Genomic DNA, 16,030 nt, shown 5'->3' with positions numbered 1-16,030 from the left:
CCACACTATGAGAAGATTTCTATTTCCCACACACTGAAATCATGCTTGGCCATTTGACTTGCTTTGTTCAATGAAATGTGAGTGGATTGATATGTGCCACTTTTGACCATAAGTCTGTAAGAGCCACTACTTTTTCTTTCTGCCCTAGATTGGCATGGCACAGAAAACTATGTCTTCAGTGTGGATCCCAGAATGGGGCAGAGTCACAGTCAATTCATAGTCAATATGTAAGAAAGAAATTTTTGTTGTGGCAAGCCACTGAAATTGGTTTGAAATTGCTTATTACCACAGCACAACTTAGCCACAGCTAACTGATACAAATATCTATAAAAACATCTGGTTGCAATAGTACTGAAAGTCCTAGCCAGAGAAATTAGGCAACAGAAAGAAATAAAAGGGATGCAAATAGGAAAATAAGAAGTTAAATTGTCTGTTTGCAGACAACATGATCTTATATGGAAAATGCTAAAGACTCCATCAAAAATTTTCAAAACTAATAAATGAATTCAGTAAAGTTACAGGACACAAAATCCAACATAGAAAAACCAATGGCATTTCTATACACTAACAAATTATTCCAAAAAGAAATTAAGAAAACAATCCAGGCCAGGAGCAAGGGCTCATGCCTGTAATCCCAGCACTTTGGGAGGCTGAGGTGGGAGAATTACTTGAGCCTGAAAGTTCAAGTCCAGCCTGGGCAACACAGTGAGACTCCATCTCTACAAAATAAAAAATAAAAATTAGCTGGGCATGGTGGTGTGTACCTGTAGTCCCAGCCACTTTGGAGGCCGAGGTGGGAAGATTGCTTAAGCCCAGGAGGTCAAGGCTGCATGACTGTGCCACGGCACTCCAGCCTAAGCAATAGAGCAAGACCCTGTCTCAAAAAAGAAAATAAAAGAAAAAGAAAACAATCCAATTTACAGTAGCCACAAAAATAATATTTAGGAATAAATTTAACAAAGAAGGTGAAAAATCTATAAACCAAAAACTATAAAGCATTGATAAGAAATTAAAGAAGTCATAAATAAAAAGAAAGATATCCTGTCTTCATGGATTGGAAGAATAAGATTGTTAAAATGTCCATACTACCCAAATCAATCTACTACTCAAAGGATTCAATGCAATCTATTAAAATTCCAATGACCTGTTTCACAAAAATAGGAAACACTATCCTAAAATTCATATGAAACCATAAAAGACCCCCAAATAGCCAAAGTACCCCCAAAGACCCCCAAATAGCAAAAAGAACAATGCAAGAGGCATCACACTACCTGATATCAAAATCTACTACAAGCCATAATCAAAGCAGCATGCTATTGTCATAAAAACAGATCTGTAGACCAACAAAACAGAATAGAAAGCCCAGAAATAAATCTACATATTTCTGGTCAATTGATTTTCAACAAAGATGCCAATAACACACAATGGGGAAGCGACAGTCTCTTCAATACTGTTGAAAAACAGTATATCCATATGCAGAAGAATGTCACTGGGCCTTTATCTCACTCCATATAAAACAATCCACTGAAAATGGAGTAAGATTTAAATGTAAGACCTGAAACTGTGAAACTACTAGAAGAAAACAAAGGGGAAAAGTTCCATGACATTGGTTTGGGCAATAATTGTTTTGAATATGACCCCAAAAGCATAGGCAACAAAAGCAAAAGTAGATAAATGAGATTACATTAAACTAAAAAGCTTCTGCACAGAAGAGGGAACAATCAACAGTGTGAAAAAGACAACCTATGGAATGGAAGAAAATATTTGTAAACTATGTATCTGATAAGGAGTTAATATCCAAAATATATAAGGAATTCACACACCTCAATAGCAACAAAAAATTAACCAGATTTTACAATGGGCAAAGGAACTAAATAGACATGTCTCAAAAGAAAACATACAAATGGCCAACAGGTATATAAAAAAAGGTCAGCATCGGCCGGGCGGTGGCCCACGCCTGTAATCCCAGGACTTTGGGAGGCCAAGATGGGTGGATCACGATGTCGGGAGATCAAGACCATCCTGGCTAACACGGTGAAACCCCGTCTCTACTAAAAATACAAAAAAAAAAAAAAAAAAAAAAAAGCCAGGCGTAGTGGCAGGCGCTTGTAGTCCCAGCTACTCGGGAGGCTGAGGCAGGAGAATGGCGTGAACCCGGGAGGCGGAGTTTGCAGTGAGCCGAGATCCCGAGATCGCGCCTCTGCACTCCAGCCTGGGCGACTGAGCAAGAGACTCTGTCTCAAAAGAAAAAAAAAATCAGCATCACTAATCATTAGGAAAAGGCAAATTAAAACCACAATAAGATATTACCTTATCCTTGTGAGAATGGCTATTACCAAAAAGACCAAAGACAACAAAGTGTTGGCAAGGATGTAGAGAAGAGGGAACCCTGGAACACTGTTGGTGGGAAGGTAAACTAGTACAGCCATTATGGGGAACAGTATGGAAGTTTCTCAAAAAATTAAAAATAGAACTACTCTATAACCCAACGATCCCACTACTGGGTATATATCCAAAGGAAATGAAATCAGTATGTTGAAGAGATATCTGCATCCTATGTCTACTGCAGCATTATTCACAATACCCAAGATATGGAATCAACCTAAGTATTCATGAATGGATGAATGGATAAAGAAAATGTGTATATACACAATGGAATACTACTCAGCCTTAAAAAAGGAGAAAATCCTATTATTTGCAACAACACAGATGAGCCTGGAGGACATTATGTTAAATGAAATAAGCCAGGCACAGAAAGACAAATACCTCCTGATACCACTTACATGTGGAGTCTGAAAAAGATTAACTCATAGAAGCAGACTAGAATGGCAGTTACCAGGGTTAATGAGTGGTGTGGCATCGGGGGATGCTGATCAAAGAATACAAAATTTCAGTTGGGAAGAATAAGTTCAAGAGATCCATTGCACAACATGGTGATTGTAGTGAATAACAAGGTATTCATACTCAAACATTGCTAAGAAAGTAGATGTTAAGTTTTCTCACCACAAAAAAATGGTATGTGAGGTAATGCATATGTTAATTGGCTTGATTTAGCCATTCCATGATGAATACATATATTGAAACATCATGTGGTTGTTTGTTTTTTTTTTGAGACGGTGTCTCGCTCTGTCGCCCAGGCTGGAGTGCAGTGGCACTATCTTGGCTCACTGCAAGCTCTGCCTCCCGGGTTCACGCCATTCTCTTGCCTCAGCCTCCTGAGTAGCTGGGACTACAGGCACCCACCACCACGCCCGGCTAATTTTTTGTATTTTTAGTAGAGATGGGGTTTCACCGTGTTAGCCAGGATGGTCTCGATCTCCTGACCTCGTGATCTGCCCACCTTGGCCTCCCAAAGTGCTGGGATTACAGGCGTGAGCCACCGCGCCCGGCCTCGAAACATCATGTTGTACACTAACATGGTTTGGATGTATGTCCCCTCCAAATTTCATGTTGCATGTGATTCCCAGTGTTGGAGGTGGGGCCTGGTGGGACGTGTTTGGGTAAGAGAGGTGGATCCCTCATGAATGCTTAGTGCCATCCTGGCAGTAATGAGTGAGTTTCTGCCTTATGAGGTCATGTGAGATCTGGTTGTTTCTGGGACCTCCCCCATCTCTCTCTTGCTCTCACTGTCTCCATGTGATACACCGGCTCCCCACTTGCCTTCTGCCGTGATTGAAACTTCCTTGGGCCTCACCAGAAGCAGAGCAGATGCCAGCGCCATTCTTCCTGTACAGCCTGCAGAACCGTGAGCCAATTAAACCTATTTTCCTTATAAATTACCCAGCCTCAGGTATTTTGTATAGCAATGCAAGAATGGACTAATACATATACCATAAATATATTTGGTAAGGTGGGCCAAGAAAAGAAAAAAGAGGGCTGGGCACGGTGGCTTACACCTGTAATCCCAGCATATTGGGAGGCTGAGGTGGGTGGGTCGCCTGAGGTCAGGAGTTCAAGACCAGCTTGGCCAACATGGTGAAACTCCATCTCTACTAAAAATACAAAAAATAGCCGGGTGTGGTGGCATGCACCTGTAATCTCAGCTACTCGGGAGGCCAAGGCAGGAGAATTGCTTGAACCTAGGAGGTGGAGGTTGCAGTGAGCCAAGATCATGCCACTGCACTCCAGCTTGGGTAACTGAGCGAGACTCCGTCTCAAAAAATAAATAAATAAATAAATAAATAAAAAATAATAAAAAAGAGAAGGCATACAAAAATAATAAAAAGAATGAAAAAGGTGACAAAACTCAGATTCTGCACAGAATTAACAGACATTATAGATTATTGTGAATAACTTTATGCCAAGAAGTTTGAAATATATACAAAATGGGGAAAAATTCTTAGAAAATATTACTGTATTACATTGCATATAATAATACTAATACTATTATAATAATTTAAAAACTAGATAAATTGTACAACCATTATAGTAATTGAATCAAGAGATAAAAACTTTCCTCCAAGTAAACAGCAGCACAGATTGTTTCACAGGAGCGTTCTATCAAACATTAAAGGGAAAAATAAATTCCAATTTTAAGCAAACTACTCCATAACATAGAAAAGGAAGTTACATTGCTCACCCATTATATGAAACCAGGATAAACAGACAAGAGAATTATAAGAAGTGAAAATTGCAGGGTTATTTCTTTATGAACAGATGCAAAAATCGTAGAATATTAGCAAATTGACCTAGTATTTTTTTTTTTTTTTTGACAGGGTCTCACTTTGTCACTCAAGCTAAGAGTGCAGTGGTGCAGTCACAGCTCACTACAGCCTTGACTTCTGGGGCTCAGCAATCCTCCCACCTCAGCCTCCTGAGCAACTAGGACTACATATGTGTGCCACCATGCCTTTTTTTTTTTTTAAGAGATGGGGTGCCACAAACTCAGGCTTAAACCATGTTCCCACTTCAGGCTCCCAAAATGCTGGGATTACAGGAGTGAGCCACCGTGCCCAGTCTTGATTTAGTAGTGTTTAAAAAAAACCATCATGGCCAAAATGAGACAAATCATATGATCATCTCAACAGATTCAGAAAAGTCACTCAAGGCTGGGCGCTGTGGCTCACGCCTGTAATCCCAGCACTTTGGGAAGCTGAGGCGGGTGGATCACGATGTCAGGAGATCGAGATCATCCTTCCTAACACGGTGAAACCCCGGCTCTACTAAAAAATAGAAAAAATTAGCCGGGCGTGGTGGCGTGCACCTGTAGTCCCAGCTACTCGGGAAGCTGAGGCAGGACAATGGCGTGAACCCAGGAGATAGAGCTTGCAGTGAGCCGAGATCGCGCCACTGCACTCCAGTCTGGGCAAAAGAGCAAGACTCCGTCTCAAAAAAAGAAAAAGAAAAGTCACTCAATAAAATTGAACCCTCTTCCATAATAAAAACTCTTAATAAACGAGGAACAGAAGAGAATCTTTTTAACCTGATAAAGGGTATCTAACAAAAACCTACAACACTCTCAGAGTTGATGAAAATTTCAAATGGACAACCAGAATGGATGCCTACTATTAACACTTCTGTTCAACCTTGTACTGAATTTCTAGCTAACCATGTAAGACAAGAAAAGGTGAAGGTGTAAGGCTTAGAATGGAAGAAACAAAACCATTATTGCCAAATGCAGTGCCTCACACCTGTAATCCCAACACTGGGATGCCAAGGTGGGTGGATCCTTTGAGTTTAGGAGTTAGAGACCAGCCTGGACAATGTTGTGAAACCCCGTCTCTACAGAAAATACAAAAATTAGGAGGGTGTGGAGGTGCCCACCTGTAGTCCCAGCTACTCAGGAGGCTGAGATGGAAGGATCACTTGAGGCTTAGGTTGTAGGGAGCCGAGATTGCATCACTGCACTCCAGCCTGGGAAACCAAGCAAGACTCTGTCTCAAAAAACAAAAACAAAAAACAACCAAAACCAAAACATTATTATTTGTAGATGACATTTTTAGAAAATTTTACAAAACAGTTTCCTCTGTCAAGTAGATAACATTTTTATCTACATAATAACCCCAAAATATGTGTTAGATAAATTATTAAAAATAAGAGAGTGTAGTCAAGTGGCTAGATATAAAATTGATTTACATAGATTATTGCACTTCTATGCCTCATCAAAAAACAAACAATAACTTAAGAAAAGAAATAATTGGCAGGGCACAGTGGCTCACCTGTAATCCCAGCACTTTGGAAAGCTGAGGTGGGCAGATTACTTGTGGTCAGGTGTTCAAGACCAGCCTGGCCAACATGGCGAAACCCCGTCCCTAGTAAAAATACAAAATTAGCCAGGTGTGGTGGTACACACCTGTAATCCTAGCTACTTGGGAGGCTGAGGCAGGAGAATCGCTTGAACCTGGGAGGCAGAGGTTGCAGTGAGCAATGATGGTGCCACTGGACTCTAGCCTGGATGACAAAGCAAAACTCCGTCTCAAAAAAAAAAAAAAAGGGGGGGGACATTTTAGTGAGCTCGAGAGAGAAGCATTTCTGTTTAAATTATTTTTGAAGGGCAAATCATAATTGTATACACTTATTGGGTACAATGGGATGTTTTGATATACATACAAAATATGCAGTGATTAATCAGGCTAATTAATATATCCATCACTTCACTTACTTAGGTTTTGTGGTGAGAAGTATTTCTTCAGTAAATTGCAAAGAGATTATATAAGACACAATTATTATTTCAACTTTATGTATAAGAATCTGAAACTTATAGCAGTTAAATTTGTCCAGAGTCACCCAAGCTAACATTCAAACCCCGGAAATGCAGTCTGTGGGCTGTCATTCTTAACCTCAATGCTGTGCAGGCATTTTGTGTGTGTTCCATCCATCAATTCCCTTTTCCCCCTCTTAATTTTTATTACTTATTTATTCATGTCAGATGGGTAATGTGCCCACGTTGTAACAAGGTATGATGCAGTTTGGCTCTGTGTCCCCACCGAAATCTAATGTTGAATCATAATTCCCAGTGTTGGCGGAGGAACCTGGTGGGAGGTGATTGGATTATGGGGGCAATTTCCCCATTTTGTTCTCGTGATAATGAGTGAGTTCTTGTGAGATCTGATGGTTTAAAAGTGTGTGGCACTTCCCTCCTTGCTTCCTGTCTCTCTCTCTCCTGCCACCACGTGAAGAAGGTGCTTCTTCCCCTTCCCCTTCTGCCATGATGGTAAGCTTCCTGAGGCCTCCCAGTCATTCTCCTGTTAAGCCTGCAGAACTGTGAGTCAATTAAACCACTTGTCTTCATAAATTATCCAGTCTCAGGTAGTTCTTTATAGCTGTGTGAAAATGGACTAATACAGGTTTGAGGGAGGCACATCTCAAACATGCGTGTGCAAACCCAATCATCACACTTACGAACTACAAAAGGATCTCCCCATCTCCCTTCTCTTCTTAATCAAGCCTTACCTTTTTCTCACTCTGAATAAACTGTTCCCTGCTTTGCACTCCAGTAGCAGCCTATAGCATTTACTTTATACCTTGCATTATTTTGTTGGGTTTCTCTACATATACATGGGTACATACATAGAGTAGGTTTGGAAAGATAAGCAAGAAGTGTTCACAATGTAGATGATATTATTATTATTAAATTGAGCCGTTTGGGTAAGATGTTGATGATAATAACAATGCTCTCATTTGGTTAACAATAAATATTTCAACTTCACAATATACTCCAATACATAAAACGTCTTAAAAACATCAAAGAGCTGATAAAAGAGTGAAAAATTACAAGACAAAAATATAAGCCTGGGCAACATGGTGAAACCCCGTCTCTACAAAACATATGAAAAATTAGCTGGCCATGGTGGCGCACATCTGTGGTAACAACTACTTGAGAGGCCGAGGTGGGAGGATCACTTGAGCCAGGATCACACCACTGCACTCCAGCCTGGGTGACAGAGTGAGACTCTGTCTCAAACAAAAGGGAAAGGGGAAAGGAAGGAAAGGGAAGGGGAGGGGAGGGGAGGGAAGGGGAGGGGAGGGGGAAGAAAGGAAAGGAAAGGAAAAGAAGGGAAGAAAGGAAAGGAGAAGAAAGGAAAAAGGAAAGAAAAGGAGAAGAAAGGAGAAAGGAAAGGAGAGAGAAGAGGGGAGGGGGGAGGGGGGAGGGGAGGGGGAGGGGGAGGGGGAGGGGAGGGGGAGGGGGAGGGGGAGGGGAGGGGGAGGGGGAGGGGAGGGGAGGGGGAGGGGAGGGGAGGGGAGGGGGAGGGGGAGGGGGGAGGGGAGGGGAGGGGGGAGGGGAGGGGGAGGGGAGGGGGGAGGGGAGGGGGAGGGGAGGGGGGAGGGGAGGGGGAGGGGAGGGGGGAGGGGGAGGGGAGGGGAGGGGAGGGGGAGGGGAGGGGAGGGGAGGGGGAGGGGAGGGGGAGGGGGAGGGAGTGGAGGGGGGAGTGGAGGGGAGGGGGAGGGGAGGGGAGTGGAGGGGGAGGGGAGGGGAGGGAGGGGGAGGGGATGGGGAGGGGAGGGGGGAGGGGAGGGGAGGGGGGAGGGGAGGGGAGGAGAGGAGAGGAGAGGACTCTAAGAGGTAAGTGAAGGACGATAGACACTTTTGCCCTGAAGGCATTTGCCAACCTTAGAGAAATTGTGCTTCAGTTTAGATGACTGAAGCTTCTTAAAAGGAAACCCATTTTCCTTAAAACTAAGACTCTAAGTGCTACATCCTCAAGGTAATGGTAAAGAAGAAATAAATCCATCCCACTCCACTCTACCTCATGTCCAGGGAACCTCAAGAAAAGTTGTCCTTGATATAAACAGAGAAACGGAAAAAATTATCTCTTCGAGGTTATAATTGCAAACTTAGTGCCTTATAGATTGTAACCTATATACCCACATCACCTAAGTAGTTCAAAAAACTTCAAGTTCAGCTTAAAGTGGTCCTGAACTGGTAATACATTTAGGCACCTAGAAGAAGCAAATGCAAGTTCTTTCTGGAGGAATGTACCTTCACCTAAGGCAGTGCTATCAACCAGGGTGAAAATTTTCACCAAAAAATTTCAAGGAAAATTAGCAACTCACAGTGAAAGTAAATACAGAGTGAAGGAAACAAGGCACAATGAAGGAGTATCAGCAAAAATAATTGACAAAAGACCTATTTTTTGAAAATCAAATATTATAATAGGATTATCAGTCATTTTAGAAAACTATCCTTACACTGAGAAATAAATGATGCATTTTTTTCTTTTCTTTTCTTTTTTTTTTTTGAGATGGAGCTTTGCTCTTTTTACCCAGGCTGGAGTGCAATGGCGCAATCTCGGCTCACTGCAACCTCCGCCTCTGGGGTTCAAGTGATTTATCCTGCCTCAGCCTCCCGAGTAGCTGGGATTACAGGCATTCAGCACCATGCCCGGCTAATTTTGTATTTTTAGTAGAGATGGGGTTTCTCTCCATGTTGGTCAGGCTGGTGTCGAACTCCTGACATCAGGTGACCCACCCACCTCAGCCTCCCAAAGTGCTGGGATTATAGGCATGAGCCACTGTGCCCAGCGATGCACTTTTAATTATATGTAGAAACTGGAAACTCTAAAAATGTAAGCTAACAGGTGTTTCTTCTTTTTCTTTTTTTTTTGAGACAGAGTCTCACTCTGTTGCCCAGTCTGGAGTGCAGTGGCGCAATCCTGGCTTACTGCAACCTCCGCCTCCCAAGATCAAGTGATTCTTCTGCCTCAGCCTTCCGAGTACCTGGGATTACAGGCATACGCCACCATGCTTGGCTAATGTAGCATTTTTAGTAAAGATGGGGTTTCACCATGTTAGTCAGCCTTGGCTTCCCAAAGTGTTGGAATTACAGGTGTGAGCCACTGCACCTGGCCAACAGGTTTTTTTTTAACATTAGAAAATTTCTCAAAATGAAAAATACAGTAATCATAATTAAAGTTGATAATTTGATAATCAATTTTAACAGAATTGATTCAGAAGAAGAGAGAATTAATGAACTAGAAGATAGGGTGGACGAAGTTATTCAAACTACAACAAAGAAAGCAAGAGACGTGCTGGGCATGGTGGCTCACACCTGTAATCCCAGCACTTTGGGAGGCCGAGGCAGGTGGATCACAAAGTCAGGAGATCAAGACCATCCTGGCTAACACGGTGAATCCCCGTCTCTACTAAAAATACAAAAAAATTAGCCGGGCGTGGTGGCAGGCGCCTGTAGACACAGCTACTCGGGAGGCTGAGGCAGGAGAATGGCGTGAACCCGGGAGGCGGAGCTTGCAGTGAGTTGAAATAGCGCCACTGCCCTCCAGCCTGGGCAACAGAGTGAGACTCCATCAAAAAAAAAAAAAAAAAAAAGCAAGAGATGAAAAAAATGAAAGCCAGGTTAAGGAGAGGGTAGAGAGAATGGGATAGATGCAATATTTGAAGAGATTAATGGCTGAGAATTGTCCACAGCTGATGAAAGACACCAAGCCATAAATTTGAGAAGTCCAACAAATCCCAATATAAATTTAAAAATACACATCTATTAAAACTGCAGAACACCAAAGACATAAATATAATAAAAGCAGCCAGGAGGTGGGATATGGAATGGAGTAGGGAGAATATATTCAAATAAGCAGCGTGCAAACAGCTAATTTTTTTTTTTTTTTTTTGAGACGGAGTCTTACTCTATCACCCAGGCTGGGGTGCAGTGGCGCGATCTTGGCTCACTGCAACCTCTGCCTCCTGGGTTCAAGCAATTCTCCTGCCTCAGCCTCCTAAGTAGCTGGGATTACAGGCACTCGTCACCATGCCTGGCTAATATTTTTAGAAGAGACGGGGTTTCTCCACGTTGGCAAGGCTAGTCTCGAACACCTGACCTCAGATGATTCACCTGCCTTGGCTTCCCAAAGTGCTGGGATTACAGGCATGAGCCACCGTGCCCAGACAAACAGCTGAGTTTTTAATAGCAACAGTGGAAGTCAGAAGACAATGGAATAATACTTTCCTTTTTTGTTTTGTTTTGTTTTGTTTTTGCAAAGCACTAACCAAGAAGCAGGGAATACACTACTACACTAAAAGATAAAATACAAAGTCTTTACTCAGAAAAAAATTCTTGTAAGAATGAAGGCAGTGGGAGGTTGAGGCTGCAGTGATTGCACCCCTGCACTCCAGGATGCCAGAGCGAGACCCTGTCTCAAAAAAAATAAAAAATAAAGAATGATGGCAAAATAAAAATGTTTCCAGAAAACAAACAGAGATCATTCACTAACAGAAAAGAAACATTAAAGGAAATTCTAAATGATACATTAAGACAGAAGGAAATGGAATCAAATGAAAGGTCTGAGACGCAAGAAGGAATAGTGAGGAAGAAATATGGTAAGTCAGGCACTTTGGCTAATGCCTATAATCCCAGCATTTTGGGAGGCTGAGGTGGGAGGACTGCTTGAGCCTAGGAGTTCGAGATCAGCCTGGGCAACATAGAGAAACTATGTCTCTACAAAGATTAGCCAAGCATGGTGGTATACTCCTGTAGTCCCTGCTACTCAGGAGGGAGGATCACTTGAGCCCAGGAGGTGGAGGCTGCAGTGAGCCAAGATTGTGCCACAGCACCCCAGTCTGGTGACAGAGCAAGACCTTATCTCTTTGAAAAGAAGAAAGAGAGAAAGAGGAAGGAAGGAAGGAAGGAAGGAAGGAAGAGAGGGAGATAAATAAGCTAGATGGGGGTCGTGGAAGTCAGAAGTCAGAATCCACTAAGGAGTATGTAAAACTTATCTGCTGAATCAAAACAATTAATTAAAAATTTATTTAAAAATTTTAAGGGCCAAGCATGATGGCTCATGGCTGTAATCTCTGTATTTGTGAGGCCAAGATGGGATTGCTTGAGACCAGGAGTTTGAGACAAACCTGCGCAACACGGGGAGACCCCATCTCTACAAAAAAAAAAAAAAATTAGCCAAGGCATGGTGGGGCATGCCTATAGTCCCAGCTACTTGGGAGGCTGAGGCAGGAAAATCGCTTCAGCCCAGGAGGATGAGGCTGCAGTGAGCCATCATCGTGCCACTGCACTCCAACCTGGGCGACAGAGTGACCTGTCTAAAAAAAAAAAAAAATTTTAAGTAATGTGATAATATATGGTAAATATCAATGAATAGGCCAAGTGTGGTGGCTCACACATATAATCTCAGCACTTTGGGAGGCTGAGGTGGGAGGACCAATTGAGCCCAGGAATTGAGCCCTGGGCAACATGGTGAAACCTTGCCTCTACAAAAACAAAAACAAAAACAACAAAAATTTGCTGGACATGGTGGCCTGTGCTGGTAGTTCCAGCTACTCAGGAGCCTGAGGTGGGAGGATTGCTTAATTCGGGGAGGTGGAGGTTGACGTTGCAGTGAGCAGAGATCATGCCACTGCACTCCAGAGTGAGAGACTGTCTCAAAAAAAAAAATTGACCACATTATAACTGTAATGTCGTCAGGTTCAAAATAAAAACAGATGAGAATTAAAAATGGCAAAAATAACAAAAGTTGAATGGAGCTAAATAGAACTTAAACTGTGTGTAGCATTGTTAGTTTATGACACTGGGACTCAGCATTTCTATTTCATTGAGCGTTTTCTTTTGGTCTATTAATCAGTTGTTTTCTTTATTTCTGCTAACATGTAAAAGAAAGCTTATTTGCTGTGAGGTATATAAAATTATGTATGTACACCTCAATATTAATTCTATTTTCTAATTATATATTTGTAAACTGTTCTATGTTCTTACCATTCTTGTCTTCTTGGTCCATCCTAGACTTAGTGGAGTATTAAAATCTCCTACTTTGTTCATGTTTCTGTCCATTTCTTCTTGTATTCTAACAGATTTTGCTTTGTGCACTTTGTTGTTTTTGACAAATCTGGTTTTATTAAGCCTCTGCTCTCAATCTTGCAATGATTTTCCATTATATGTGGAATAAAAATCTAAAACACTTGTCAAGTCCTACAAAAAGCCTATATGATCTGGTTCCTGGCTACCTCATTTCCTGCCATTCTTTCTGCCAATTTATTTATTTATTTTTGTTGAGACAGTCTCACTCTGTCGCCCAGGCTGGAGTGCAGTGGCATGATCTTGGCTCACTGCCATCTTCACCTCCTGGGTTCAAGCGACTCTCCTGCCTCAGCCTCCCAAGGAGCTGGGACTACAAGCGTACGCCACAATGCCTGGCTAATTTGTGTATTTTCAGTAGAGATGGGGTTTCGCCATGTTGGCCAGGCTGGTCTTAAACTCCTGACCTCAAGTGATCTGCCCGCCTTGGCCTCCCAAAGTCCTGGGATTACAGGTGTGAGCCACTGCGCCCCACCTCCAATTTTCTTAAACATGCCAAACACATGCCTATTTTGGGCCTTTAGTGGCTACTCCTGGAGCCTGGAAAGCTCTTGTCCCAACTATTTTCCTGGCTCAATCCCTAAGACTTCATTCAAGATGCTGCTCAAATATCTCCTAAGAAAGACTATCTCTAGTCTCCCTGTGTCAAAATCACATCCCCACCACCCCCCATACTTTCTCTGCTTTTACTATTTTATCATCTTCATACAATGTATCACTGCCGTAGTCCCCCCTTATCCTTGGTTTCAGCTTCCTGTGGTATATTTTGAGAGAGACCACATTCACATAACTTTTATTACAATATTATTCATTATTGTTAATCTCTTACCGTGCCTTATAAATTAGGCTTTATCACAGGCATGTGTGTAAAGGAAAAAGCATGGAATATATCGGGTTTGGCACTATCCCGGGTTTCAGATATCCACTGGGGGTCTTGGAACATATTCCCCATGGATTACTGTGGGATCCTGTGCTTGAAAATTACGTATTTATCATCTTCAGTATAATGTGTTATGGGGGTAGAAACTTCATTGTTGTGTTCACCAATGTATCTCAAGCTGGTACACAGTATTCAACAAATATCTGCTGAATGAATGAAACGTATTGCTTTATTATTTGGTTGTTCCTCTTATCAATATTAGTTATCTTCTAGAATGTGGTTTTGCTTTCAGTTCTACTTTGATATTAATACTGTCACCATCATTTTTTGTTCATGAAGGCTTGTCTACTTTTGCCTGTATCTTAATTTTTACTCTCAGTTTGTGTTTCTCTATTCCAAGCAGCAAATGTTGCATATATTTTCATGTTGTTTTTACTTTTTTTTAATTTTTTTGAGACGGAGTCTCGCTCTGTCACCCAGGCTGGAGGGCAGTGGAGTGATCTCAGCTCACTGCAACCTCCGCCTCCCTAGTTTAAGCAATTCTTCTGCTTCAGCTTCCTGAGTAGCTGGGATTACAGGCACCTGCCACCATGCCCAGATAATTTTTTTATTTGTGGTAGAGATGGGGTTTCACCATGTTGGCCAGACTTGCCTTGAACTCCTGACCTCAAATGATCCGCTCACCTCGGCCTCCCAAAGTGCTGGGATTACAGGCGCGAGCCACCGCGTCTGGCCTTCATGTTGTTTTTTAATTCAAATTGTCTTTTATATATGATATTATATATGATATTAAGCATATATATAAATTGTCTTTTATATATGATATTAAGCATTTCCATTTATCCAGTTATTTCTGTAATCCTACATTATGTTTTATAAATTTTGTTTTCTTAGTATTTCATTCCCTCTGCTATTTGATAAAACTTACTTTCTCAGACTACATGACATGCTAGCTAATGGCAAAGGGATAGGAAATGGGAAGTGGAGGACATTATAAAATACCAATCACAGCTTCTTGACCAATGGAAGCAAGCAAAGTCTGTACTAATCCCCATTTATTCTTTATCCTGGTGTGTGTGTGTGTGTCTATGAAACATTTTCAACCAATTTCTTCTTTTTATTCTGTTTTCCCTTGATGATTAAATTTGTTTGTTGGTGGTAAATTTTATAATTTGGTCCTTAGGTTACAGAATATCACGTTGAGATTTCTGACTGAACTAGAAGAATAATGAACACCACTGAGAAACCCAGAGATTGATCAGACTTAGCATCTTCCCTCTGGAGGAGAGTATGCATTTTTTATTTTGTTTTCTTTTGTTTTGTGACAGGATCTCACTGCGGGCTGGATTGCACTGGTGTGATCTTGGCTCACTGCAGCCTAGGCCTCCTGGACTCACTCAGGCGATCCTCCCACCTCAGCCTCCCCAGTAGCTGGGACTACAGGTACCTGCCACCATGCCCAAGTAACTTTTCTGTAGAAACGGGGTTTTGTCACGTTGCCCAGGTGGGTCTCAAACTCCTGGGCTCAAGCGATCCTCCCACTTCAGCCTCCCAAATTGCTGAGATTGCTATGCAGCGCCTAGCAAAGTACATATTTTTGTTTAAATGAGAGAAGCTGCATTATTTCAAGAGGGAGAATGGTGGTATAGCTACTGCTGTTGTTTGGGAGTATGGCTAGAGGTATGTATAAAAAAATGTTGACTACTGGCCGGACGCCTATAATCACAGCACTTTGGGAGGCTGAGGCGGGTGGATCACCTGAGGTCAGGAGTTCAAGACCAGCCTGGCCAACATGGTGAAACCCCGTCTCTGCTACAAAAATTAGCTGGGCGTGTTGGCGCATGCCTGTAATCCCAGCTACTCAGGAGGCTGAGGCAGGAAAATCGCTTGAACCCAGGAGGTGGAGGTTACAGTGAGCCGAGATTGCACCACTACACTCCAGCGTGGGCAATAGAGTGAGAACCCATCTCAAAAAAAAAAACAAATGTTGACTACCAAGGTGAACGTCTGTGGACAGAACAGATTAGAACTCTGCATCTCCTTTGAGTATACTTTTGTGTTAGTACAGTTTCCAGATTTCCCTGAAGCTAGGGTTCTAGATGCAAACTTAGTTTCTCCATCTAACTACATGGTGCCAGATTTTTTCTATAGCAGTGTCTTGTTGTTCAGCCACTTGCTTTGTAGGTGTCAAGAGAGTTTTTTGTGGAAATAGTAGTGGCAGCAACTTCCTTACTGGTGGACAACAACTTTAACAGTGTGTTCTTGAAGTCAAAAGTCCAAGGTAGGCTTCCTGACTTCCTCTCTTCTTGGTTGGAGCAGAAGTAGTAGCATTTCTGGCTGGTCCAGCTGGTCATGTTTATGGTGCAATCTTTCCTGGAGACTCATCATAGAGC

The 16,030-nt window shown here is 42.2% G+C and overlaps 1 protein-coding gene and 1 pseudogene across 2 annotated transcripts in view; both read right to left on the bottom strand.

The window, feature by feature from the left end:
- Positions 1 to 16,030, bottom strand: part of ASB3 (ankyrin repeat and SOCS box containing 3) — a 192,521-nt gene that overhangs the window by 165,211 nt on the left and 11,280 nt on the right. Inside the window, exon 2 of one of the 2 annotated variants that reach the window (XM_057301308.1) lies at positions 5,764 to 5,873. The exons of the other annotated variant lie outside the window; for it this stretch is intronic. The gene's annotated coding sequence lies outside the window, so the exon portion shown is untranslated. The remainder of the gene's footprint in view (positions 1 to 5,763; positions 5,874 to 16,030) is intronic. 2 annotated transcript variants of the gene reach the window in all.
- LOC112439015 (small nucleolar RNA U13) lies at positions 7,243 to 7,356 on the bottom strand (annotated as a pseudogene).

The sequence above is a fragment of the Pan paniscus genome, chromosome 12 (genome assembly GCF_029289425.2).
Source record: "Pan paniscus chromosome 12, NHGRI_mPanPan1-v2.0_pri, whole genome shotgun sequence".
In the NCBI taxonomy this organism is placed as follows: Eukaryota; Metazoa; Chordata; class Mammalia; order Primates; family Hominidae; genus Pan; species Pan paniscus.
Note: the sequence above shows the minus strand (reverse complement) of the source record. Positions and strands in the feature narration are given on the sequence as shown.